The sequence below is a fragment of the Amblyomma maculatum genome, chromosome 1 (assembly GCF_055883805.1).
Source record: "Amblyomma maculatum isolate TAMU_Amacu chromosome 1, ASM5588380v1, whole genome shotgun sequence".
Classification (NCBI taxonomy): Eukaryota; Metazoa; Arthropoda; class Arachnida; order Ixodida; family Ixodidae; genus Amblyomma; species Amblyomma maculatum.
In genome coordinates this window covers 366,930,519-366,958,473 of record NC_139344.1, presented here as the reverse complement: position 1 = coordinate 366,958,473, position 27,955 = coordinate 366,930,519, and the positions used below count along the sequence as shown (strand labels likewise).

At 48.6% G+C, this 27,955-nt stretch overlaps 1 protein-coding gene and 1 non-coding gene across 3 annotated transcripts in view; both read right to left on the bottom strand.

Annotated features, from left to right (window-relative positions):
• Positions 1 to 27,955, bottom strand: part of Oatp30B (Organic anion transporting polypeptide 30B) — a 228,164-nt gene that overhangs the window by 195,914 nt on the left and 4,295 nt on the right. The gene's annotated exons all lie outside the window — the stretch shown is intronic.
• On the bottom strand, positions 20,526 to 20,598 carry TRNAR-CCU (transfer RNA arginine (anticodon CCU)). Its single transcript has one exon. It is a non-coding gene; the product is annotated as a tRNA-Arg (tRNA).

Below are 27,955 nucleotides of genomic sequence, written 5' to 3'. Positions count from 1 at the left end.
GTGTGTGTGTGTGTGTGTGTGTGTGTGTGTGTGTGTGTGTGTGTGTGTGTGTGTGTGTGTGTGTGTGTGTGTGTGTGTGTGTGTGTGTGTGTGTGTGTGTGTGTGTGTGTGTGTGTGTGTGTGTGTGTGTGTGTGTGCGTGCGCGCAAGGGTGCGCGCGCGCGCGTTAAATGGTAAATTAACCCTATATTACAATCTCCTTCATTAGTGTCACCATGAACTTGCCTTGGAACGTTTGCCTCAGCCGAGGTAAGCTGTTTAGGAGAAAACCTGACGTAAAGGTATGGCTAGCAATGGTTGAAATATCAGATTCCCACGCACATACCGGCTGCTTATCTCATCCACTACGACAGAGCAGATGATGAGCGGTGGATCTCTCTCTGGCCGGACACCTCAATAGTGCCACGAGAAAGAAAGGGATGAAACAGCGAAAACGAGATAAAGAAAGTTAACAGTACATACCTAGCTAGCCCCTCTCTTCGGCAGCGTGACTAATTTCCGAAAGAAAATGCACACTTCCCTGGGTCATGCGCAGACTGACCGCAAACCGCCTTACGTATACTCGTCGTCACTGCCGGCACACGACTCCGGAAACTCCATGCTAAAACTGACTTCGCGCAAACAGCTTGTATGGTAGGATTAGGCGTTTTCTATTCGGAACGCCGGCTCGTAACTGATAACGAGGCCGTGTAACTCTGACAGGGCAACCGCTTCGCATAGTGAAGTGGCAAGGGCTTTCCTCAACCTTGAACGGCGCCCACCAAGCCAGTCAAAAACAAGATGACGACGGCGGCGCTCAGCAGCAGACGCTGCTAGTGTTCAGTCGCAAGCTCGTCACGCGATGACCGCCAAAAGGAACACAGAGGGAAGCGCCTCGCGGTGTCATCGCTCCTCGTTTTCTTCTTCTTCGGCTCACTCCGTGGAGTCGGCACAGCGCGCAGCAGCAGCAGCATCTTGCGTAAGGGACAAACGTTGACGCACGATGCGTGCCCCCGCGCCAAGCGAGGAAGGGCTGGCTAATTGAACACGTGCGGCGTCGACAGAAGAGGGAAACAACCCGCTCTCACGTCGGCAAAGGCGAAGAAGCCGTGGCGACGGGAAATAGCTCCAGGCGCATTCGTGTCTACCAGGGGCTTCGGCGCGTCACGAGGCGGGCATACGGTGCGCGCACAAACACACAAAGACGTGACCGCGAATCGTGCCTCGCTCTCGTGTCTTCGCCCCGGTGGCCATCGCGCAGCGTCAGGATTCACGGCCACGGCGAGGCGCGCAATTCACTGTGGCGGGCGAGGACGCGGCAACGGCTACGGGTGACCTGCACGCGGCAAAGTGTGTCGCCTTCGTAGCAAATCCTTCCTTACTAACCAACCTCCTTTCATTTCGCCGCGCCTAGCAATTCAGTTTATTTCGGCCGACTGGAGAAAGGGTACTACACAAGGAACAAGTGGAAATTCTCGCGGAGTCCGCAAACATTTTACCCAACCGCATCACCGCACAACAGTCGGGAAACGGAGGTGGACGATGATGTAAAAACTGGTTTTGTGATACTGGCTGACATGACAACTGGTGCACCTGGCCAGGAGAAGTGGAGCTATAAGGCACAACTGTAACTGCCGCCCTTCGGCCTGGGCGATAGTCTGGGATTTCCTTTAATTGGTAGGCACTAAGAATGAATAAGAGCTCTCCGTAGTATGCTCGATGCGTCGAGAGCGTGCCATCCTGTTGAGATCATCACTCGGCGCGATGAAAATAAATTCGCAGACATTTTTATAAAAACTGGAATAAAGCGCGCGGTCCCTCAACGGGCCGGCAGCCAAGGCCCCAGAGTCAGTACAGGGTAGAAACAAGGATTTCGCAGTGAGCTGCTCGGGTGTACCAAAAAAGTCACGGCACGCTGTCGTCCACTATACCTGGATGACAGGAGATCTGACAGAATAACGCGCACGCATACTAGTCCGAATCACATACGCTGCCGCACATGGTTTTAAGTCCGGCCCGCAGAGTGCAGGTTTACAAGTTTCCGCATATGCGGACGCACCAACATAACCGAAGTACGATCAAAGACGCAAACAAGTTTGTGACGCAGTAACTGTAGCGGTATTCTGCTCAAGGCATGCCAAAGGACAGATCTCGCCACGCTCAAAGCAAGCGCTCTCTGCGAAATGTGATAAGCTATGCCGCCTTGGTGCGTACGAGCATAAACATATATAGCGACCTGGCACGAACACTATAGACCTTCACACTAAGGAAATTAGAAGGGCGCTTAAGATTCGCCTAAACACGCGACAGCGCTTTTAACACCACGTTTTAGTTTCACGAATTTCAAAAGAATTATTTCTTCAGCACACGATTCAGATTTCTAATATTATTACTACTGCCACATCAGCACACATCTCTAACACATGGCAGTCACGCGTATACCACAACGCGTTCACTAGGGGCCCCAAGAGTAACCAATTAAAGGTCCTTTGTGGATTATGCGCTGACTTGCCTCCTGGCATGCACATGGTCTGGGCTCTGACGCCAATGGCGACAAATTTGCTTTATTGAACTACTTATATTTTCAAAAATACCCTGTTAGAAGAACCCTCTCACCAATTTCGACTTCATTTAGACTCTCTCCCAAATAGTTATCTTCATTTTAATGCGAAGTGCTTCGAATTCCCGCACGAGGCTATGCAGTTGTGACGTCATGTCGTCAGACCACTCCTCGAAGGCATTCGCTCCCTGACAAAGTTCGTTCATCGCTTTCTTATTGCCTCTTCCCTTAGTCGAAATCAGTGTTGCGTATTTTGAAAGCTATCGTTTCGCAGTACCGCGCTATTCATTCCATACAATATTCGATTCTTATCAATTCGGTTCTGTCTCAATTCGATTCGGTTTCGAAGAGCACCATTCGCACACCTGCAAGAGATATTACTGGAGTCACGGCCTCGAAAGCTGCGGCAGTTTCTCTGCGTCCGTAACCAAACAAGCTTTCTTCTTGCATCAGAGCATTCGTTTGCGCCGAACTAACGGAAGCGCTTTTCGGCAAAATTCTATAGATTCATATCCCTGTATTCTTTCACTCTTTCTGCCAGTGGTGTAGATCGCGAACAATACAATTTTGCGCATTTATCCTTCACCTCTGTCAGCGGATGCTGATGTTTGCAATGCAGCTAAGTTCGAGTCGGCTGAAACCAAAGCTGTAGCGACATCTGTAGGAGCAGCGAGATAAAATTTCAGGTAGAAATTACACAGCCGGATAGCCAAGTGACAATATTTCATTGTGAGAGGTTACAAAAACACGTCTATCATACACGTCATGTCATGCACTTGCTCTATCTTCGGAGCTAAATCTTCCTTGCGAACTCGGGTGTTTATAAGACTTGTATACGCGGCCACGTCTGGATTTTTGTGCACGGTATCTGGTTCAAAGCACTGTTCCCGGTCCTTTGTTCGCAAAGCTAATTTCTTTTTTTTTTGGCCACCATATTCCTGTGAACTGCGACAAAAAAAAAAAAAAAGAAAAAGAAAAAGAAATACGCTGCCGAAACCCGGGATCGAACCAGGGACCTTTAGATCTTCAGTCTAACGCTCTCCCAACTGAGCTATTTCTTTTTCTTTTTTTTTTCCTTTATTTCCTGGCTTTGGTTCATACCATTTCACAAGAACACAACACGAATAACACAAAACAAAGTACATATTGGAAGGTCATCATCATCAGCCAATGTCAGGCTGGCTTCGTCTCAGTACATTAAAACTCCCGCAACGACAGCAAAGGCTCTACCCTTGAGAGCCATTCGGGAGGTTCAGCAGCCACTTTCTGTATGGCAATAAACCAATTCACACTTTCTCGAAAGTATATTCTAGCGGGTCGAGCATCCCTGTCGGAGTGATAGCCCGCCATTCTGGAGCGCCATATAGAGTGGAGGCCCATGAGCATGATTAAATCATACGGAACGCCATCTTCATTATCAATGCTTAAATACCGGATGCCGTGGGAGTCTAGTGGAAATTCTTTCTTTATCGTACGTTGCAAAACATCCCAGAAATAAACCCCTTCCCAACAATGCAAAAAAACATGGTCTATTGTTTCCGGCTGCTTGCAGATTAAACAGTGCGCCCCCCACGGTAAAAAAAATCCCTTTCCTCCAAAAACTTCTTTACTGATAATGTTCCGGTGTGTAATTTAAAGAAAAATGTCTTAGCTCCTGGCGACACCTGCATTTTCTTTACTCTCTTCAAGACATCTCTGCCCGGACCTCCACTGTATAAGGTTCTGTACAAGGGTTGTGGCAAAACAATGTCACATAAATCGCGATACAGCTTTTTTCGTTTTACAGTGGACAAATATTCATTAGAAAAACGCACTGAAAGAAGTCTTACACTAGCGACGACCTCCCTGTAATAACCAAAAATCCTACCCGTAGCTTCTTCGGTGGAGACAACAAACTCCGGCAGTAGGCGCCGTAGCCTAACTTGGCAGACGGTGCGTAAGAAAGGGTCCGAAGCATCCCGAAAAAACAAAAACCGGTTGACCACCTGCCGTAAAAACAGATGGCCGAGTCCCAAACCGCCGTCTTTTACCCGACGGAACAAATTCGTCCTGCTGCAGCGTTCCCATTTACCTGCCCAAACAAAAACGGCGAAAATCCTGTGTAACTTCTGTACGTTTACGCGCGAACAACTCAAAACTTGCATTGCGTACCAAAGTTTGCTGATAAAAAAAAGATTGCATACAGTAGCTCTGGCAAAAATCGACATGTTTGCGCCTTTCCACTTCTCGGCTCTCTCCCGTAGTTCGGTCATTTGCCCTTTCCAATAATGCTCGCTTTCGCGGTAGGCACCCAGCTCGACGCCCAAGTACTTGGTCGGTGTGTCTGTCCACGTAACATTGCCAAAGCGATCTGGTTTCGACGGCCACTGAGCTATTTCGGCCGGTAAGAACGGCAAGCCACGCTAGCGTTCATATCTGATGGCTTTTTTTCTGTAGCAGGAAATCTCTTTTCTTTGTTTTATCAATTAGGGCTTTCTTGCTTTACTGTATTTTTCATGAGTACAAACCCGGTGCTTTCGGTGGTGGTGGTGGTGGTGGTGGTGGTGGTGGTGGTGGTGGCGGTGCTTACTGGTGGTGGTGGTGGCGGTGCTTACTGGTGGTGGCGGTGCTTACTGGTGGTGGTGGTGCTTACTGGTGGTGGTGGTGGCGGTGCTTACTGGTGGTGGTGGTGGCGGTGCTTACTGGGTGGTGGCGGTGCTTACTGGTGGTGGTGGTGGCGGTGCTTACTGGTGGTGGTGGTGGCGGTGCTTACTGGTGGTGGTGGTGGCGGTGCTTACTGGTGGTGGTGGCGGTGCTTACTGGTGGTGGCGGTGCTTACTGGTGGTGGCGGTGCTTACTGGCGGTGGTACTCTTGACGGTGCTTTAATAATTTGTTCACAGGAAGGGGAAGGCGCAGTACCGGTCTCACTTGTTTTCTGTGAACACCTCAACCGCGCCGTAATGGAAGGGAGGAAGGCGGGAGTGCAAATGAAAAGAGAGAGGAGCCGCATGGAGGGCTACGGAGTAATTTCGAGCAGCCGCCGGCGGTCGGGATCGAACCCGGGTACGATCTGTGAGGTGTTCTGTCTTGCGGCGTGTCTGTGTTATTTTCATGCATTTTTCCTGATTTACCTAGCGCTATTTTGTAGTCTAACTATTTCTCAATTCATTGTTTATTAACTGTGTGGGCGTGACTTCGTTGCTGTGAAATGCCGTCATATACAGGGGCAGCCGCCCATCAAGCTGCTCTTCGAAGCAGCTTTTGAGGGGCTGCTCCTTTCCTTTCCTTGTAGTAAAGGAAAAATAAAGTATTATTATTATTATTATCTCGACCGCCGGCGGCTGCTTGGTAGTGCTTTCGGTGGTGCTCTCGGCGGTGCTTTTGTCGATGCTTTGGAAAATCGGTGCTTTTGAAAAGTGGCGCTGTTGTAGCAACCTTGCAGAAGTTTAAACTTTGCTTGCATTACTCATGGTCCGTTTTTCTAGTCGCGCATGGATTACCGGTTCATGGCTACCAAAGTAGCAGAAAGGAGACGAGAAAAGATTTTTGAAGTACCATAATAACCACAATTACTTCGACTCAGAGGGCAAGAAAAACGCAGCATAGGTAGTTTACCTGAATGACAGTGTATAATTACGTTTACAGCGCGATTTATGCGTTCCCACCGTGACCAAAATAAGTCCGAACTCAGAAACAGCCAACTAAATTGTATAACAGTCAGTGCTTACGGAGACCACGCCAGTTCCTCTCCCTCGAAATGCGACGTTGCCCAGTTTTTTTTATATCGCATCTGAAAATTATCGCGAATCAATCGATATACGACGAATTAAGGCATAGTTCTAGAAGCGTTCATTTATGGCAGTGAACACAGTTTTGCACCTCGCTGTTGTAGAGAGCACCCGATGAGCCTGCGCCAAGCTGCGGGCATATATTTAGTACAGGCAACAGCGTGCTGGCTCCCGGACACGCACCACTGATTCAGCCCCACTCACATGTCAGCCTCTTAAACAGTATCAGCACTTTCGTATATAATAATAAACTTCTCTGTAGCGGATGTAGCCTCCCTCCCTGAACACACGAAGTTCCATATTTGTTCATAGGTATTACACTGAATTGCGGTGAACTTGTATAACTGCTATGTAGTATTCTGCTCAGACAGATAAAAGTATCAATGCAGTTATTGATCTTACAACAAAATGAATCGTCACAACGTTGCGCAAGAAGCAGCTGCCTGTAGTGCGGAAAGAATAGAAACAGCTTTTGGCAATTATATATAATATATATTTTCGCAGCGGCGATGTCTCCCCCTCGAAGCAAACACTATAGATGATCGTCAGAATTACTCTACCTAAAGCACCAGTGTATGCATAACTGATTTCCAATTCAACATTAACTGCAGTTTTCTGCCAAGTGGCATTGAACGACCAGCGGGAGAACGGAAGGGCAGAGTTCGGCAAAACGTATACCGAGCAGTGACAGCTTCCGCCAATATGGCGAAGCAGCGAGTGCGCACGCGTACGTCTCGCAAAATCGCGAACAGCAGATAAGCGCGCGGAAGTGTCCAGTAGTACAAGACGCGCGTTCATGCATGCTTATGCTGAGAGCAGGTCAACGTTGCCGAGTTCCCACGCGGTCCCAGGCTCCAGCAACAGTACGTAACAACAGGCCTTCTTTCGAGACCGCGCCGCGCAAAGGAACGCTCGTTTCTTCACTTCCTAGTTCTCACGAGCAGAGAAATAATTCTTTTGTCATTGTTGTTGTTCTTGCTCTTTCTTTATCGCGAGACGGCTTCCTTTCCACACGGCACCGTCCACATACTCTGGTGGCACCCTTTGTCTCGGCCGCCGTGCCGGTGAGATTACTTCGTCGCGTCGAACAAGGGGACCCCAAAATACCTCGAAAGTAGAGCCACGCGCTCGGCTCCTTCGCCCTTTAATTGTACGCTCCTACTTGCTTGTTTTTTCTTTTAGTCTTTGTGTGCGGCCAGTCACGGCGTGCATAGAGGCGGGCATTTGTTAGTGCCTCCGCGCAGCCCTCTCAACCGCAATCTTCTAACCTGATCCCGAATCTGCCACCTGCTGCATGCACCGCGTGTTTTTTTTTTCTTTTTTTTTTCTTTTTTATCCTACTTAGCGCTGAGCGTTAAGCGGGAGAGACTGCTGCTGCCAAGAGACCTGTCGGTCCGGAGTACAACGATGGGGAGTCCTCAAGACAGGGCGCCGCAGACTCCTGCGCCGGAATTGTAAGGAAGACCACGCCGGAACAATGGGAGGCGATATTTTCGCCGTTTTCTGCTGATGACTGGTAGCAGGTTTGGCAACACTCCAGGAGGGATCTCTTCTATAGTTCCGCACACATCATTCTTCTTTTTTTTTTATCTTTCTCTTCTCTCCCTGGGACGAGTGGAAAACGTGAATACGGACGAAATAAGCAGGCTCTCAAAGAGTGGCGTCCCAGCCACAGCCATCTCGAAATGCGTTGTTTTCAGAAGCGAAGCGGCTCGGCAGTGGTTATAACGCAAGAAAGTCTCAAATCCACACGGCACTCTCACGCGGACCTCTTGTAGGTTTCAAGAACATCTCTGTGGATAACCTTGGGTGAAGGTTCGGGTAGTTCAGCTATATACACTTAAGTTCTCCAATGTCTGCATGACTGCTGAGGTTTCGACTGATTCAAACGCGTTCTCGTAATCTACGACAGCTATATGAGGGCTACGTTGGTTATAGTCATGCGCATTTCTAGTTATCCGTCACCTGGCTGATGCCGTGGATATATTCTTACTGTCCAGTTGCCTATATGAAAGCCTCCCGGCGATAGTTGGTCGCAGTTTAAAAAGCTCTCGACGATTCCTATGCCTTCAGTGCAGTGCCAAAGCTGGAGGCCAGTTATGTTATCCACGGCCAGCAGCTGAGCGCAGTAGCCTCCGCTGTGGGTTTTCGCCGTCTCCAAGAAACATACAACCAACCCTTACGGGGACTCTCACTCCCGACATTGCCTGGTACTCGTGCCCGTAATCCACGAAACGAACGCGGTAGTTTACGAACACGACATACTGCGACAGCAGCACCCGTTCAACTCACAGCAAGCTACAAGCTCAGCTATCACAACAAGGCGACAAGATCCACGGACTCGTACGCGTTAGTACACAGATGCTCGTCGCATTCCGGAAGATGGCGACTCACAAACTCTCAAGCGCGAGTCGCCACCACGCCAGGCAGGTAAAATATACCACGCAGTCAGCCAGAGTCAGATCCTCCGTCCTCTGGCGCTATACTTTGCCCCGGCCTCTTTTCTCTCGTGAAACACTTAAAATGGAAACAGCTTTTAGAAGCGAAAACATGACCGAGCTGCGGGCTTCATTTAATGGCCAGTCATTAGGAAGAACACGGCGGTTTCCTTGGACACGCGTGCGGAAGGCAGCCCTGCTTTTCAGTGCACAAAAGCGGGGGCTCCTTATAGAAAGGAAAAAAAAAAGAAGTGCGTAACGAGCCCATTCGTCGGCCACCCACTATATACTCTCCTGCAGCGGATTGCACCACGCCATATGTTTCCTCAGTAATCTGCACTTCAGTGGTGAGGCAGACCCCGGCTCGTACAACAAAAGGCCGGGATGAAAGAACTATTATACGCCAGTTCTATTCGAGCTAATTTTTTTGCGCTATTCAGCGCTCAGCTCCGGTGATGCAAAATCCCCGTTATCGCCGGTATCTGCCAATCAGGGCAGAAGAGATGCACATAAGGATAGAGGGAAACGAATAACCTTATCATAGCGGTACACTACGCCCCGGCGCGGTCCGTCCAAGCTCAGCGTGACCGCCCCTCGCGCGCAGACAACGGCAGTCTTTCGCCAAGTCTCGGCGTTTCTCGAATAAAACCGTGAAAAATCACCCCAAAAGTTGTTACCGAATATATAGCCGGAAAAACATTAAGTCCGCAGTAACCACCACATAAAATTTCGCCGCGACACGAAGTAGTTCACTGCTAAAGTTTTTTCTGGTTACCTAAATAAAAAGTTGACTATCAGATCAAATTTTATAAGGTCAAGAATTTCTATTGCCTCTGGCTGTTTTTGAGCAGTCAAACAGTCAAAACTGATCCTGTTTATCATTTAGCGGGGCAATACACACGCCGCAGATCTGTCCATAGTTTGCAACTGCTGTTTCCTTTTTTTTACTGTATTCTCCTACAGTGTATGCAGTTCAACAATGACGTGAGGTGGTCTTCAACGAGCACGCAGAGCCCGACGGGCCCTTTGTGCTAGCGCGTTTTTGTCTCCCTGCACGGAACTAATAAGGACATCACGGAGCCCGCTACAGGGGAGAATGAACTGAAAAACAAGATGGCCGCACGAGGGCGAAGTTTCATGAAGGAACGCTAACACCGTTATACTCGCGTATACCCTCAAATGCGACACACAACATGCGCGTCGCATTTGAGGGTATACGCGGGGAAGCGCAAAAATGGAGCACAAAGACGTCGTTTTGAACTTCACTACGCTTTGTAGCAGTAGTCAAGGTAAATCTGGGCAACCGCTTCACCTTGAACGAGCCAGTGGTCACAGGGTGACTATATCTTAAACATTCACGGTATCCGCCAATGGTACACTACCACTTGACCTTTGACGGTAGATACAACACGTTTTCCCTCTTGTTTACGGCGTCCTCTACTCCATAGTCAAGGCAATTCAATCGCTGCAAAATCATGTCTGCCCATGTCTAAACCTAAGCTTAACCAACGCAAAACGACGTTTTCGCTTCGCCTAACAGGTTTAGCTGAGTTAAACCTCAGCCAATTTTTCGGACATTCTTGTCACTTTTAACTCGCTTTCCACTTAGCGACCTTAAAAATTTATATTATTACCTACAGCAGCTACCGCCGTTCAGAAAACGCCTCGTCGCAAAGCTGCAGAAGGCCGTCGAATGCACATGCTGGCTGCTTATTGATTGATTGATTTATTGATTGATTTATAGGAAGGTAATGGCGCGGTTACTGTCTAATTTGTTTTCTGTGGACACCTCAACCACACCGTAAGGGAAGGGAGGAAGGTGGGAGTCAAAGTGGAAAGAATGAAAGGGGGAGCCGTAGTGGAGGGCTACGGAATAATTCCGACCACTTGGGGATCTTATACGTGCGCTGACATCGCACAGCACACGGACGCCTCTTCGTTTCGCCTCCATTGAAACGCAGCCGCCAAGGTCGGGTTCGATGTGCTGGCTGCTTAGGTGTTAAAAAATTAAATTGGTTCACAGGAAGGGAAAGGCGCAGTAACTGTCACACTTGCTCTGTGGACACCCGAACCGCGCCGTAAGGGAAGGGAGGAAGGTGGGAATGAAAGTGGAAAGAAAGAAAGAGGAGCCGTAGTGGAGGGCTACGGAGTAATTTCGACCACCTGGGGATCTTTAACGTGCGCTGACATCGCACAGCACACGACGCCTCTTCGTTTCGCCTCCATCGAAACGCAGCCGCCGTGGTCGGGTTCGAACCCGGGAACTCCGGCACAGTAGTCGGGCGTCTTACCACTGCACCACCCCGGCGGGGCCTTAGGTGTTGCAGTCGCATAAGTGCCCAGAAAGAGAGAGAGAGGGGACAATTCTAAAACCCCAGTGCTTTTAACCGGGCAAGTGGCAACACACTGCGTAATCGCTGCAAGGTAACAGAAAAAAAAAAAGGGAAACTGCAAAGCAGGTATGAATAATAACCGACTCCCACAGCATGCTAACACATTCGCATTTGGGCCTTCCTATTTAACGAAACCATGTATGCACTATATAATCGAAGACAGTAAATGCGCTGTGACGACACGCTGCATCGAACCAGTTATATAAACGAGACGCAGTTAATTTCACTGTATATAAGGCTCGTATGTACACAATACTAATTCGCCTGTAGGGCACAGTGGGCACCTTATATACAAAATTCTACCAAAGACCACAGTACCCACGTATATAAAAGCTAATTTGACTATCACGGGCCCAAGATGCATCACATGTGCAAGCTCATAGCCCGCTTCCGTTCAGCACGCAAGGGCACAGCGCCTGTCAAGCGGTGCACGCGACGCCAACGACAACGACCTGGAGAATACGTAACATCGCTCGTATTCGGGGCGGAATAAGAAAAGAGAGAGAGAGAAAAACAAAAGCGCAAACGAAACAGCGCAAAATTGAGCGCGCCCGACACGCGAAAGCAAGGGTCTCTCTCTTACTGGGCCGACAGGGGCGCCTCGAGCGGTCGAGGCCAGGACAACAGCACAGCAGCAGCAGCGGTGCCAGAGCGATCGCAGGAAGCTTAGGAAGGCGGGATTCGATGCCCCATTGTCCGCAGCGGTCGCCGGTCACGCAAGTGGTTCTCTCCAGGACAGGGGCCATCGATCGAGCCTAGTACACGACGCCGAACGCGGGCACGGAAGATAGGCCGGAAGATCGAAGTACGGCACGCAAAGCCTCGATGACCCGCGCTCGTGTCCCGCGACCATTTCAAGACGCCCGTTTTCAAAACAAGCTGCCATTGACCAGATATTCCGAAGCGCTATAAGTGCATCTCGATCAAACACGGCCCTCCTAAAATAAATAAAATGTGCGCTACCTAACAGAATCGAAGCTCTCGTCCACAAACAATCACGCCGCGCGCACCAAAACCTACGAAGAAAAAAAAAAATATTCCGAGAGCATCGTGGAATCCACACTGCAGAAATGCGAAAGCCGGAGAATGCATAGTGCACACGGTGCATCACGTTTGCTCTCATTATCTTTATCGATTAAATGCACCGTCATTATCATTGCTACTCTCATCACTGCCATTATCACTAATTTCAGCGTCATTGTCACCCTCACGGTAGACAAGGAGGAGCATGATGTGCGTTGCACAATCCCGGGCGTGGCGAAGTTCGTTAAAGTATAGTTAAAGCGCGCGGCTGCGGATCCGAGGGATGGATATTCGATTCCCGATGGAGACATGATTTATTTATTTTTCTGATGACGTCAGCAGGATGACTTACAAGTGACACATCAGTGCACATCTCGCGTGCAACTCTCGCGAACGGCATTTCGTTCCACGAACCTCTTTCGACTTAATATACCATCAGCCTAGAGAGCACAAAGCCGTTTAACAACTTCATTACGTTCTAAAAATGGCTGCAGTAATGCTGCTATATATACAGCAAAAGCAAGAGACCCCATGTTGTCTCAGTGGTGACGGTCGGGGATTTTAATGTGGACGTATCCAAACCATTCCGCCAGAGCAGGGTGACGTTTTGGGACCTTATCTGCACCAAGGCGTCAGTAACGTGAGTTAGGGGTTTCCAGGCTAACTGTACGGGTTGCGCTCTAAGCCTGCTGCTGACCAATTCGAAGTCCTGCCGAAGTGAGCAGGCTCAAGCGTGTACCACGCAAACCACTGTGTAGCGCGTTGTACAGGGTGTGCACACGCTACATGTACTTTGCCAAAAGTTTAGAGCACAGGAAGTCTCCTAACCCGTGCAGTGACTTTCCTCTAGCAGTCACGTCTAGGCCATTCCAGTGGCGCAGAGCGTAGGACGAAAATCGCCTTGCCTTCAGGAGATTTGGAACACTGCAAATGCATCACAAGCCACGCAAGTATGACTGCGAAAAAGGCACCCCAGACTCGGAACTTTTGACACAGAATGTACGTGTCAATGACGTATACATACAGTTGACACCAGATTCACAGAAATTAGCAGAACCTAAAACGATATCATCGTCGATGGTGGTGCAGCTATCTTCAATAATGTTTTTGTTAGCATGTCCTAGGAGCTTGCCTTTGTGGGTGAGCAGTAAATGTTCGTGTATATACTGCCTCTCAGAATACACGTTTCGTATTTCCCCGAGAAATCACCTCGAAAGAGATCGAACCTTTCCTTTGGGTAGCACATATGCCCAGACCATCCTTCGAATCATATTCAGGTTTTGTATGGATTCATGCATAACCTTTTTACCCCTCTTCAGGCACTACGAGCATGGTCGTGAAGGTCCCGGTACGAGTTCATTGCCTCGCAGACAATATATAAATAAAAATTTGCCCAAATTCATAATCACAACAGAAATGAAAAATACTACTCTGTTGATCCCAGCTTTTTTAAAAACGTACTAAGGATTCAGGGCAGAAACATTTTTGTAAATGAATAAAAAAAACATGGTTTTCATGGACCCAAGTTAGAATTAAGCATTGAAACTAAACTGCAAATGTGCAGGAAATATAAAAGTGCGAAAAGCAATATGAAGCATTTTGCGAACTCGATATTTAAAAACACAGCCGGTAGGTTAACCGCAAGTGTGTCAAGCGTTTTCGTGTAAAGAGAGTACGAAACTTGCAACACACGCCAACTTTTTTTTTTTTTTTATCCACTACACGGGAGGGTAAAATGGCATGACTCTCACCTCGCACGGCGCCGTGGTAAGCAAGCCTAAACAAACCTAAGAACCAAGGTGAACAACTTAACAGAACGCGGGCAACGGAAAACTTCCACAAAGAAAGAGTCGCAGCACCGATACAAGCTAGAGACGGGCCTGAATACGTTATTTCAGATAACATACTACACTGTATACCTCTTGCTGAGAACACATTATTGATCACCCCGTACCACACTATACAGGCGATTAGGCACGAAAGTTGTGCTGCATGGCGTGGCTCACAAAGCGCATTGTCTATAGCGATCCCGGCAAAAGGCGGCCGCCCTTGACGGGTAAACACACGGGCTCCCATTGTCTCGTTCTTTGTTGGAGGGCGCAGAGAACGAAGCTCGAGCTCAGAACAGTTCGCCTGATGCAGACACTCGCATGCATTGGCCAGGCGGACATTGCGTAAGTACATATATCCGTCCATATATGCTCTTTGACAAGAGCAGTGCGACCGCTCAGAGCAGGGCACGGACACAAGCGTGCAGCCCCTCGCAAAAACGGTCTCTCGCTGGCAATCAGGAAGCAAAGAAAATCAAATACATACCCGCGGACGAACCCGGCATCAAGCCTTGCATATCCCCCATTAAAAAAACAAACAAACAAACAAAAACAACGCCTCTGCTTGTTACAGCCTGGACTCGGTCTTAATTTTTTTTTCCCCCTCTTTACTGCCAGACAAAAGATGTCACAAACTAAAGCCCATTCGTAGGAGCTTCAGTTAAACTTTTTAAATGGGGTGCGACCCGTGCAGAGGAGGATCACCGCACATGTTTCAAATGTTAGTGCCGGTCCCCCAAATTCAGCATTACACAATCACAGCGTAATAGTGGGTATGCAACTTGTTTTGATACCTTCTGAGCTACGGAAGCCAGTCAAAAAGGACGCTCGCACTTAGCAGTTAAGAAAATGACGATACGCGATGGACAAGCGAATTGGGTGCCTCTGTCTTGCTCCAATTTCTACAGTGCCGTGCTCCGCTTCCCTTGTGGCTGGGGGCATGCAGCTCTTCAAGAGAACCCCCCCCCCCCCCCCCCCCTTGCATTTTCTTTGTCTCGCTTTCTAGTAGTCAATTTTGCGGCCGCTCTTTCGCAGAGCATCGAAGACTGATTCGAAAAGGCGGTCATCATTTGCATACCAAGTTGAAAACTAGAACGCAAGCGAATGGCTAAGTGGGTTGATGAAGCAACATCAATTCGCTTTTTCTCCTTGTAAGCACAGACGCTGCGCACAAGCCTACATCATGCGCCGCTGTTCCCGAAATCACACTTATATACAGCAGTGCATCGGCTGTAGTAAAATTATGGGTGCCACAGTGACTCGTTCTCCGCAAAGAAAAAAAAGAAAGAAAGAAAGAAAGAAAGAAAGAAAGAAAGAACCAGACTCCAGTATACACTACATAATAGACCGGATTGACTTGTTAGTGCCCTTAATAAACACGACTTTGCAACACCAATAGAACAGCCGCGCGCACTCGCCTTATAGGCCGTAACCATATATATATCTTGCTCTATTCATATCAAGAAATACACCAAGCAAAATGCAGCAACAAAAAAATTTAGGCAGCCTACTTCGCAGCAGTCACCGGCGTCTTCGTCGGCGGGAAAAAATGATAGCACGCGAATCGGTCGAAGACTCGAAAGAAAATCCGCTGCCTTTGTGCCGCTGAGTCTTCAATGAGAGGAGCCCTGATTCCAGAAAGTGTTGGCTCTTTGCCATCGGCTGTCGCGCGCGCTTAACGAGGCGAGTTGCTACATCTATCGTCAGCCGCGGCACAGACAAGAGACAAACCAGAGGAGCCGTGTTACGCTCTTGTCGCCGAACTACCAAGAAAGTACACAGTCTGTATTGATTCTCTAACGAATACATTTATTTATTACCCCTCTACGCCCTCAACTTTCTTTCCCCCCCCCCCCCCCCCCCCCCTTCTCTTCGTTCGCACAAATTGTTTATCGTCCGCCTATTGATGCTTCGAAAGCTTGCGCAAGTCGCCGTTGAGCAAGCGAATTCGCCGCTTTTTCCGTCATTTCCATGCCGAACTATTTAAATGCAGAAAAAAAAAAAGGAGCTTGGCGAAAGTGCGCTGCAGAGAAGCCGTTCCTCCACATCCTCCTCTTATGCCGCATACGGGACGGTGCGCGTAACCGGGAGGCAGTATTCTCGAGAAGAGACATTTGCTGCTGCTGCTGCTGCTGCCGCCAGAGCGGCTGCTCATCCAGACGTGAAATCCGAGATTCCTCGCTGCCTCATCTCCACGTAGCCTTCATTCCCTTCTCTATCTCCCTCTCCGTCTGTCTTCTTCTTGTTTTCTCCTCCAAGAGGCGGCCCGCCGGCGCGCTGCGCACCATATCAATCACGCCCAGTACGGCGATGCGTGTCGAATTTCGCCTTCCGACGCAATGCTGGAAAAGCACACTCAGACTGGGGTAAAGCTTCCACCAAGGCTCGCAGTTTCCTCTCGTCTCCCATTCTGGCTTCTAACAGCTATTCCTTCTTTCTCCGCTATTCATGTCGTAACCGATGGCAACACCTCTATGGGGTCCACACGTAGCCGGGTGGTGGAAAAGGGTGAGCCGAGGGAAGAGTTGACTCTTGAGTCTCGCCAAAGTGACAAGTGGCCATGCTCGACCGCCCTAGTATTATGTATCTCCTCTGCCGCGCACGGCTGGCTTCTCCGCCAATACACACACACATATACCCCGACTGGATTTTAGCAGTTTCCCGCTAGAGGACGACGCGGTGGCAGCAGCAGGTTCCATTCCTAGGGAGCCTTTGGGCGCTGCCGTATTGTGATGAGGGGGCCATGCGAGGAAGTGCAAGACGTCCTTGCGCCAGCCAGCCTTACGACATAGCCGGTTGGAAAAACAAAAAGCGTCCAGGCTCCCTTTCCGCTCCTTGTGCTCAGTGTAAAGCCCAGCTGGCACGGCGTATCGAGAGGCCAGGAGGGCCTGGCACGTCATGTAGGCACTTTATTTATTTATTTATTCAGGTTACCCCTAAAGGCCCTCCAAAGGAGGGTATTCAGCTGTGATAGCTAGCTACACTTTGCAACGCAATACATCCCTTTGTTTTCCTCTTTATTTCGTCTTCAAATGTGTGGTCACAATTTTGACCTACCTCGAAAGAATGACGCGAACGAAAAAGAGTAGCGCTTAGGTAGTCACTGACCACAAATAGTGGTTGGCTTGTTTCGATGTATAGGTACAGAGTTTCGATGACATATAGACAGACCATTTTCAGCGAAAACGGGGTCCCTATAAGCTAGGCCGCTAGTATAGTACTAAAATCACTATAGCAGCTAAAAAAAAAAATAGGTACGGGTGTCGACTCCACCGGCTGGTTTGGGAATTAACATGCGTTCGTCGACACCCATTTTCTGACAGGGATCTCGGAGGCCACGTTTCACCGCCATCCACGCTGAATATGGTTCAAAGTTGAAACGCGTCCTTTCTTTGCGACAATGACGTCACGACTGTGAATCGACTGCCGGGTAGTGTTTTAAACCCACTTCTATCGCCAAAAGTGCACCTTCTACTGGCGGGCAAACGTCAACACAACCAGAGCGAGACCGACAATCAATTTTTACAAAGATTGGTAATCAGCTGGTGCTATCTGCAAGTGTCCCCAACACCTCGAGCTCGGGGGAACTTATTTTCGGTTTAATTCCCCCTAAGGTTTGGGAGAACGGTGCAGTTTCCCAGATTCTATGCGTTCGCAGACACGCTATACTCGATGGGCCATAGCTGTGCTTACAAACAGGTAGCTTCGTAGGCGGGAATCTCGCATCTCATATGGGCACTGAGAAAAATGCGCGGCTAGATTGCCATACGTGCAGGTTGTCGCATGTTCTCGATGGGGAAAGCGCCCGGAAATGCTATTTGAGTCGAATGCACAGATACAGCCTGTTAATGCAATGAAGCAGCACACTCGCGGCAACTAACATGCACGAAACAAGTCGGCTGCTAACAAGCATCATCCAAGCCCGTCTTGCTTCGGCAGTTACAATTCCATACACGCATACCGGCCTCAAAACTAGTGGTATTCAATAAAAATCCAATAAAAGCCTGAAGTTGGCAATGTTCCCATTTTCTAAATATTACCAGTGCCTGACATTACGGTCGAGCTATAACTGCAGAATCTGTAATCAAATCCGGTGGCGTAAGGATTTTAGGGCGTAAAAACTACCATTCCTGGGGAACAAACTCGGAAATCGACTGCCTATCCTGCTTTGACATTTAAAGCCCGGTAGAGGTCAAATCGGACTATGTCTTCAGCAGCCGTCTAAGCCAAGTGTGTTGTATAATACCACAGTATAATTAGTACAGAGAGCAGTTATATAAGAAGTTCCTAGTTAATAAGGTAATAAGTAATAGTTAAGTACGACTCAGCATATAAAATATAATTAGTGAACCATATATCATTGGATAGCTACTGACGAGTGCAAATAAAATCTGGCTGCTAGTAACTATAATTAATCAGTGCAATTAATTTTGCAATCTAAAATATATAGTGTGGTACATAATTAGAGCTATACTTGTGAGAGCAAGTATAATCTGATAGTTTAGTTAATTAATGCCATTAATTGGCATACAATATGGTAAATAGTGCAATATATCTACTGACTGACTACGCAGTGTCGTAAAGCTACTGACGAGCACGTTATAGTTACACCATTACTTAGTCATTGCCATAACAATCAAAACGGAGCTTACGCTCTATAACCCTATATAAGATCGACCTTGTTGAGACTTTTTTTTTTTTTTTTTTCGAAATGTTGCAAAGCTGACCGCATGCTGTGACTGTGAGAGGACGCGAACCGAACAGCGATGCTGCAACACATTTCCTACACGGTCGTCGAAACGAGCATTCACCCCACATACGGAATGAAAAGCCGCCGCGTGAGAATGCGCCACGGAAACCTTGCCATAGCATACGCTCAAGGGCTCGACCGCCGAGCCCGAGAACGCCGAATGTAGGCACGCCGCTGAGGCGAACCCTTCCTTCCTCGAGCGCCCAGTCAGTGCAATTTGCATTGCAACTAGCGAAAAAAAAAAAAAAAAAAGGGACGAGAAGGAATCGTGATTTGCCGAAAGCGATACACCAAAACTCCGCATGCCAACGGCCGGCATATGACAGACACGGTGTAAATAACTCCCTCCGCCAAAGAAATCCGGACTTCTGAAATAACTTTTAACCCTTTCCTGTCAAGGAGGAAGAGGGGAAAGACGTCTCGGTAGTTCACAGCAGGCACATTGCGCATGTATCCGCATACTGTCACTGCGAGTAACTGCAAGTAACGCGGCCGTGTGATTATACTGTACGCCGCAGCAGGGCGTCGCGCTTAAAAATAGGCCTCGCAGGCTAGATAGACGACGGGCGCTGCTTTCCTATGCATTATTCAGGCAGTGGGAGGGACGAAGGACCGAGTTCTTCACGCCTGACCGAAGCCGGAACCCCGCCGAGCGAAAAATCATCTCCGAAGGAGAGCCCGCCTTCTTCCACGCAGCCGTACACAGAGACAAGAAACGTTCGAGGCACCCGCGCACAGCGCCAGACGGTGCCCCGACATGCTGTCCGCGCAGAAGTTCGTACGCTGGCATCCGGACAGTTTGCACGAGCGCCCATCCTGTCCACCTGGTGGCCGACTTGTTTCGCTGGACCGACGACGAACCTGCGACCCCAGCGCCGCCGATGGTGGTGTCGACAAACCGCAGCTGCTCTACTACGGCGTCGAACACCGCAGCACCGACAGCAACACGTGAGGGCATGCTTCTTTCGAACGCTATGAACCTCACCAACTGGTGCGTTTGTAGGAGCCCCCTGAATTCCGGTCCTGGTACAGTGGACGGCATCACAGCCTCTCCACACGTGCACTGCTTAGATGCCAACTTGCCAACCCCCTGAAACTGTTCCCTCCTTTTTAGGAACCTTACTCTTCGATGATGGTGAATAGGCTTGGAGTTTCATCAAACGATTAAGTATTTTCATTGTTTTTCCTTTCTTTACATTAATTAAAACTTGCTGCCGTCAATGGACTGCCCATGAGCTGAACTTGACAAAAGTATGCTTATTCTGCCACAACGCGCATAGCCCCCCCCCCCCCCCCCCCCATTTTGCGCTTAAATAATAAATAATCCGCTGGAATGTTTGTTTGTTATTATTAATTTAATACCAGTAAAGGTGACTCACTGGCTTTACTTTACGCCTGTTTGTTGATCTGGATGCTACAGGTTCGAACGTGGCCCCAAAAACACATTTCCATGGAGGCGAAAGTCGAAATATGCCAAGCGCTGTGAGGCGCCAGCTTGCATTTAGAGAACCAAGGTGATGGAAATCGATATGGGCACTTCACTACAGACCATCAATATACCCTCTACGCCGCTCGTACCACTGTGCTGCTAATTTTAATGGCCCTCTCATAACGTCCTATCATTTCTCTCGGTCCACGCCGGTACCGTTCGGTCGTGCAGAAACTTAATTAGCAGGGCGTCTTTTTCCTTATAAACCTAATTTTCACGCTCCCGGCCGCCAAAAACATGATTGGTTGTGAAATGGAATTCTTACATAAAGCTTGGAACGAAAAAAAAGAAAAAGATTACCCTCGGCGGGACTCGAACCCGCAATCCCCGGTTTAGGAGACCGATGCCTTATCCGTTAGGCCACGAGGGCGCAGTGATCGTCCCCAAGAAAGCTGTCGCCAAGTCCGCTAAAGCTTACGCCAAGCGCGCGCCGCCTATGCAACCCTCATCCCTTATCCCCGGGTGCGCGTGCCTCTTAAGCTGGACAGCTAGAGCTCTATCATCCCTGTATCCCAAGGTGCTGTTATGAGCCTCCAATACACATAAGGACTTAAGTGGGGGTGGGGTTGGGGGTAATAAAATTCCTGCGCGAACGAAAATTTCAACTGCAGCTTTATCCAAGTATCAGATTAGGTATACATGGGACGACTATGTTTGGTGCAAAAACTTCCATATCCCTCCCTAGGCCACATTACCATGGGAATGAGAGGTCAAGCCGGATGTATGCAGGGAAACGCATACGCACTTCTTTGGAGCAGTGGAAGACCCAGCTGGTCAGCTCTGACATAGGGAATACCTAGCGCTCGAGAAGGTTACGAAAGACATTGGAGTCCTTCTGTGACATTCAATAAAGGAGTTTCAGTCATCATTCATTCACTCACTCCGTGTTAATCTTTCGTTTTCCTCCTGCTTATGCAACAAATGTGCACTAGCATTAGTGATGCCCCATGCAGGCGCGTAGTCCTTATTTTTTATTTTTTTGTCCATTCCGTTCGTCTCCCCTGACGTCACCGCATCGGACCAGCGAATACACGACCGGTGGTGGAGGTGGTGGTGGCGGCACCAGTATCCCATTTCTAGTGAAAGGAAACCATATGCCCTGTTTTCTTTTGAAACTGGGAACTTAAATAATCTAGGCCTATCTGAATCTGCCCTTGTCAGTGTCCACTCGATCGAGCACTGTAAATGCACCGTAAAGACCATCACTGCCGTGTGTTACTGCGCGCGCACAGTTTCGTACATCCTCCACTCAGAAGACTGAAAGGAGAGCCGTATATACGCGCGCCCGCGGAATAAGCGCGCATAGACCAAAAGGGAGCGAACTCAAAACGCGGTCACATATATATGAACGCACTACCTACGTAGCAAGGGCCGACCCGTCCTGATGACGCTGACGAGGGTGCCACGTCCTCTCGTTTCCTCACTTCTATTCCATCGTCCCGCTGCACGTATACAGTGTATGTATACGTTTCTTTGTGCGCCTTGGAAGGGCCGGTAAGCATAGGACCGCATTTGGGAACCACGGGCAGCAATGAGCGCACGTGCGACTGGGAGACAGCTGTCACTTTTCGCGTGGGGCGCGCACTCAGTTCACTGACCACGCAGATCACGAACCTGCACATGGGATAGAAAGACGGCAAACGAGGCCGCGCGAAGCAAGCGCGAATTCTGGCAGCGCCTATATACAAACGGGAAATCAGAACTAGGCAAAGGAACCGCGAACCAACAGCCCCGAAAACCGCGCTTCTATACCCGAAGGCGCATCTCTCTGTCTCGAGTATATATACAATTCGTTTTTGATGAAAAGCGGTCATCCTTTCGGAATGTACGCCCTCTGAAAAGGGCACTTCGTAAAAGAGAGCTACTATATATAAGTACAAGGCCAAACACGGAGTTCGCTAAAGCGGTTTTTATGACGCCCCCGTACACAGCAAAATGGTACGAATCGGGTCCGTCAATCTCTCCCCGAAAGGGAGACGAAAACACCGGTTCTCCTCTTCAAGAAACGATTGATACGCTGACGCGCGGCCGGCACCACGTCCTGGCACACGCGCGCCGAAGTAAGCGGATAAAACTGTATAAACGCGGCGATTCTCGTATACGGCATCGTGGGGAGGCCCTCGAATGTGACAGGTTCGCTCGGCCAGGAGACGCTCGGCGGGAGAGGCAAAGCCCTCGGGATTCCATTTGTGTGTCTCCGCGGTCCGGGCGCACGTCCATCAGCGCTTCGCCAAAGACAGCAGTCGGTCTCGCCACGGCAGGCAAACCGTGGCACCAACGCTTGGCCTCGGGCCAAGGAGCCAACGAAGCGTGTATGCTGAGATGCGGTCTGGAGAAAAGCCGAACCACCCCGGGAACGTCCGCGTCTTCCCGCTAGCTACTGCCGCTCGCTATGAAGAGCCTGTTGACAGGACTGCCGCGCCAGCGGTCGCGTTGCGTTCAACAGAAAGAGAAGTGCGGAAGCGGTGACTTGCGCGCGTGTGTTGTCGGCCATTCCGCGAGCCGTAGCGTGTAGCGAACTTTAGGGATCCAGTTTGGCTGCCTCCTTGCCTGCCTGCCTGCCTGCCTGCCTGCCTGCCTGCCTGCCGTCGTTCAGCGTCATGTTTTCACACCGCCCGGCTTCGGCGGCGGCGAGCGCGGGGAAAATTTATTGCAGAGTGGTACCTTGTGCGCCAGTCAATTTTACCGTGTTCGCTGCGTTGCTTAGCAGTGCGCTCGCCTCGAAGAGAGCAAACTGCGAATAGAACGTGATTGAAAACGACGACGCGAACGTCGCCCCCCTCTTGGCGCAAATCGCTGTTCCGAATGTGCGAAGGTCACGCGGGTCACTCTGCTTGCATTTAGCCTCCGGTCTCGCGTGACATTGCGCGATGTGCTGCGACGGAGCTTTCATCGTAATCCCCCCCCCCCCCCCCCCCCCCTTCATAATCATCAGTCGTTTCTTCCGTTTTAAGAGAACTGCCCTTACCACTAATCTGCTGTCAACGCGACCACTCCGAGCTTTTATTTTCCTTCCGTCATCTTATGTTATCTTACCCCAGTAGATACAGTTATCTATATGCAATAGATACGTCTCCTCCTACGGTCTGAACAGCGCGATCGGTATATCAGCCCTGTCGCCTAACAGAAAAACACTGTAGCAAAAGGACGCACAGTTGCCGCTAGCTGGCAACTCCATAACAGCTCATACATACTGTGTAACGTACTTTCTGGCCTGTCAAGTGTAACCCTTACTTCCGTTGACGTAATACGCACAATTAAGCGTCGAGGGGAAGTGCGCTGTCATATTGCAGGCGCTCGTTTGTGATAGCGTTTTATTATGATGCCTACATGATCTGTTGGAGCAGACAAGTGTCGTCAACAAAGCCCGGTTTTACGAATTTATTTACTTTATTTATTTATTTGCAATACTGCCCGTCTCTAGTTGAGACCATAGCAGGTGGGCATTACATTCATAATATCGACAAAATGATGATGACAAGAATTAAAGCAGCTCTACAAAAGTACAGTATTAGGCAATTCTTAAAGTACAAAAAACTGAAAATGTGTTATCAAATTCGCGCAAACAGCTCACAAATAAAGAACACATACAAGTTTAAAAACGAAACAATGAGATAACAGGCTGTCGACTCCATTAAACAAGCGAACAAAAAAAAAGAAAGCGAAATTTGTAACCGATTAATTTGCCGACTAAGCAAAGAAACTTTCCCGTCCGGCTCCGACAGCGCGCGGCTGCTTGCAAAATAGAGGGTCCTTGATTTATAACAGAACAAATAACCTGCGGATTCCGTCCACCACGCCGCCTCGGAGGCATAGAGATTCTTTTTTTTTTAGTAGACTAGGTGCTGTCTGAAATGAATGCCGAATGGTATATGCAGGCCTTAATTAACGGCTCGGAAAAACTGAAACACCTGGTAGCGCAAGCAGGAAAAGGGCCGGAAAAGTGACATGCGGAAGACGGCACCCCTGATTTTGTTCGCGCTGTTTACCACAATGCCCATTCTGTTCCAGAGAGAAAACGAATGAGCTGAAAATAAAGACTGCCAAGGAATCACACGCGAAAGAAAAGCACTGAAAAAAAAAAGAAGAAAACGTAACTCACACAATATAAATAACGCCGAAACACAACAGGACGACCTCCACTGCACGCAGCAGAAGACCGTCACCGGATGATGCTTATACAGTACGTGGATAGATAAAGGTATAAAATATATTGCGCACGAATCAGATCGACGGAGACACGGGAAAAAGCCTAAACGATGCGCAGATGAGCGAAAAAATTAAGTACTACACAGTCCAAGCAGTCGTAAATGCAGTCAAGCGCTTATCGACTCCAAGGCGCCTGAAAACAACCCGTAAAAGAGTTTTCTACGTTCAATTATAGCATTCGGTAGCCAAGTATACGTAACTCTAGCATTTTTGGTAGGACCTAAGGAGGACAGTGTAAAATAAAAATTAGCACACAGATTTGTGCCCCGTAATTGCGCTGAGTAAAACCAAAAACAAAAAGAAGACTCCGCGTACACTGTACGCACGTGAAACTAACACCGCCGGACCGTTGGCAGCAGTCTGGTGAAATTAGAGAGAGTATTCTCTCGAGATCATTAACAACTAATTACGTATGGCTAATTACCGGGCTTTCGTAAATCGTGGGGACTTGCGCGAAGATTGCGCCGTCAGATGAAACGCGCGATGTCGTAATTTCTGAAAGGACACCTGTTATCCTGCGGAACCTTATATGGCCTACTTCTGATCGCAGTGCAGGGCTCGTCGAAGGAGAGCGACACGGTGCGTGTTTGCGCGAACAAAGGAACATTGCGGACTTGATCTCACGATAATAATAATTGCTTTAATTATTCGTTTTGTCACCGACTGGAACCAGCTTTTACCAACAACGAAATTTTACACCAATCCGTGGCGTCTTTTTCTAGAAGTCTGTTATTGTCCTAATATGTACTTTGTTCTTTCATTACGTTCTATTTCCCCATCTGGTTTAAATGTTTTTTGAGGGTGACTGGTTGTAATAACTACACAACATATCATTTTCTTTGTTTATTGCTGATGAGCAGTTGTTTAATACTGTTAATTTCACGTATGATTTTTTTTTTTGCCTCAGTTTTTGACATCTGCACCTGAAATTTTTCTTTTTTTGTACTTACGTACCCGCCCTGCGCAAGTTCCTTGTAGGACTGCAGTATTAATAAATAAAAAATAAAGAACGGTTAAGCCACGACTAAAAACGAAGACTGCTCAGTCATTGCCTCTACGTAGCACGCAGTGTCGACTAAGTCAGAAACTACTCAAATCTGAAGTAACCACCCCAAATAATTGCTCCGTGACAGAAAGTATAGTCCGCTGTTAAGCTGTTTCTTGTTGCCCCAATAAAAAACCAACCAAGAGAATAATTTACAAGCTTAAGGATTTCGATGCCTTGGGTTGTTGGGTATATTATAGCCAAATACCGAAACCTGACTGTGCTTACTGTTCAGAAGAGTAATACACGAACACACTGCGTGTCTATCACATGACCAAAGTTAGCAACTGATGTTTGCATGCATGTGTGTGTCCGACTACAGTGCTCACCTAGCTCCTTCATCCTTACATTCTGAAGATCTGTTCAGTTTCTACTTAGCGCCCATAACGACACGGGATTTCATGAACGTGTCCAGGTTTTCTTTCGCGCTCGGTTTGTCCGCAATGAGTAACCTGCAGTTCCCCCAAGTTTCCGTTCTAGCTTGACTGCCACCTGTTTGTCTGCTTTATATATTTATTTTCCCATTCCTGCTCTTTCTCATTTCATGCGTCATACATGAAAACAGCTTGAACTCACGAAAACGGCGAAAATAAAAGTTAGAATTAAGGTTGAAATCCCTTTCTAACTGCAGTGAATGACCACGCTCCAGCTGATGTGGTCAAAGAGGGCAAAGGTGTCTCGTGCATTGAAGAGACACTGATGAAAAATATGAACTGTCCTGTAACGATTACGATAAGGCGACGGGATGTAAACGCAAACGCGCCATGGACGCACACTCTAAGCCGAGTTTTTCTTTTTCTTTATATAAACCCCGAAACACAAAAAGTAAGCGAAATACGGGTGTCATCATCCGCGATATCACACACAAAATGTGTTCGTCGACATGAATTTTTGTGTGCGGACCCCAGACCGCCATTCTCTACAGAGCCATAGCACATATCTCCAGTGCACTGAATAGTGCTATCGGCGATCCGCTATAATCCGTTACCGCGCGCCGCCAACGCACGTACGCAGATTGATCCCGACGAGCCAGGTGTAAGCTCCGTTGGCTGGCCAGCATGTGGCGCCATCTCGTGTCCTCAAGGCAATCTGCACATGCGCAGTCACAGCCGAAAATGAAGAGCGCGCTTCCCTCGAGACCGGTCGTGGTGTATAGTCGCACAAAGCGGAATGGGACAATGGTATACAGCCGTCGCGGTAAGCTCACTCTATTAAGTTCGACGCAGTAGTCAACCTTCCTTTTCGGTAAGGGCGTCACAAGTTTGGAATGAGTGGTGAGGTTTTAAAATCCAATTTTCTGTCCAATAAATGTTTCTTTTGCTGCCTGCAGGATGGGCGTCAACCCAGCCAACAAGAGCCAGAGGACCAACGTTTGCTGCGAACAATAAATAATTCAATGCCAAATAACACCTTAAACGAAACCCGAAGCAAATGAGGGCACCGCGCGCCCTTGCACACTGTTGGAAGAGAAAACGCCTCAGACGTATGATTGCGAAGCAACGTGTGAAATGCGGACACAGCAACAATGCGCCAAGCATAAAGTGCACTCTGACTGGCCCAACGGCGTCTGGTATTAAAGGGGAAATAAAAATGGCAGGACTGGTTTGGTTTATGGAGTTTAAAGTCCCACAGCAACTCAGGCTATGAGCGACACCGTAGCGGAGGACTCCGGAAATTTCGACCACCTGGGGGTCTTTAACGTGCACAGACATCACACAGCACACGAGCGCCTTACTTTTCGCGTCCACCGAAATGCGGACGCCGCGGCCAGGATTTAATCCCGCATCCCTGGGTGCAGCAGACGAGTGCCCTGACGCGCAAAATCACATGCCTGCGCTTAAGCCTGTTTCAAAGCGGAAATATCGAAAGCCACTTTACAGGACTCTTTTCGCTAACTGCATCACCACTGTCACTTCTACTACTATTATCATCATACATCATCACTATCGCTACTGTCATCATTACCAACTAAATGCATCGTCATTGTTATCGCTACTATCATCCTCACGCTGGACAAGGAGACAGGGTTGCCACTGGTGGCTACTTTTCGCCAAATTGGCGAATTTCAGAGGCCCGTGGCGACCGAATATTATCAGTGGCGACATGGCGATATTTGTGGCGATTTTCGAATAAGGTCTCGCGATGTGGGTTCTAAACCCAATGTCTTGCCAACTAACGCACAATAACGTTCTCTCCGCGTTTTTGGGACAGTAGAATGCGTTTGTCAGGTGACATATGTATCATAAATGCTTCCGCTCCATGCATTCAGCCGAATCAGCGGCATTTGTGCAGTTTCTCCGCACTCTTGCAGTGCCGTACGTTCGACTGGGACGTTATCGACACGATAGCCAGCGTGGCTTCCTCGCGGTGGAGCGTGGTAAAATCCCTTCGTGTAGCATTGAAATAGAGACCATAGAGACCAAGCATGCCAATTCGCACATTCGAAAGAAATATTGAATATGACAGTAATCTC